A 932-nucleotide genomic window follows, 5' to 3' on the forward strand; every position below is an offset into this window, starting at 1 on the left:
GGAAGTAGGAGGCTCATCCTCAGCCATTCCCTCTTCCTAGGGGTCCCAGCAGATGGGGCTGGGCTTGAGGGGCTTGACTCAGGAGCAAGATTGCTCTAGAAGGAAAATTTTGGCTCAGTTCAAGGACACAATTTGGCCAAGACTGTCAGGCAGTGGCCCCTAGGCCTGGACAACCTCCGGAGCCCTGACCAACCCCTACAGTGGCTTCCAAAGCCCCCTTCCCACACACCCTGAAGGCATGTCGCTCTGCAAACCCAGATGCTGATCTTAGTGGGACACAGAGTCCTTTAGATGCCATCGTAACCATCGCTGGACTCCCACATAGTCGACTGCAGTTCAAGTCCTGAACCAGGCGGCTTAAAACTCAAGCCAAGCGCATGTGCGTGTGTGCCCAAAATCCTGAGAGGAGAGTAGAGGAGAAGGGATTGTGGAGTGGCCATCCCCCCGGGGGTGATTTCTCGCTTTCTATCTTTCCCTGTCTCTCCGGTGAGCACATGCACCCTATAGCAAAAATCTCAAAAAACAAAACAAAAAAAAAGATGCCAGTCAGGCAAGGATCTAAAGAGAAGGTCGGCGGGGACTGAGGGTGGGCCCTTATAGGAGAGAGGCCACAGGGGACATCGACCGAGAGGAGAAGCTGCGAGAAGAGAACACAGGGACACGTCAATAGTCAGGAGTGTGTGGGCCCCAGAAGTGACTGTCCCACTTATCCGGGCGGGGTCCAGGCAAGGCCAGGTGCCCCCTGCGAGGGTACATGGCCATGGGCGCACCCCTGTGGCTCTGACTCTCAGCCCTGCGTGGTGTCGCGGCCGTCTCCCCGCTCTGTGAACCACCATGTCCACTCTATCTGGGGACGTGCATAGAAAGGAGGATCTGGCCGAGTCCTAGCTGTACCCACGCGCACCCAGGGGGAGCCCGCACAGAAACCGCCT

At 57.1% G+C, this 932-nt stretch overlaps 1 protein-coding gene across 4 annotated transcripts in view; it reads right to left on the minus strand.

The window, feature by feature from the left end:
- ADAMTSL2 (ADAMTS like 2) overlaps nucleotides 1–932 on the minus strand; it is a 34,211-nt gene that overhangs the window by 16,010 nt on the left and 17,269 nt on the right. The gene's annotated exons all lie outside the window — the stretch shown is intronic.

This window comes from Tupaia chinensis, unplaced genomic scaffold (genome assembly GCF_000334495.1).
Source record: "Tupaia chinensis unplaced genomic scaffold, TupChi_1.0 Scaffold143602_1, whole genome shotgun sequence".
NCBI classification, from domain to species: domain Eukaryota; kingdom Metazoa; phylum Chordata; class Mammalia; order Scandentia; family Tupaiidae; genus Tupaia; species Tupaia belangeri.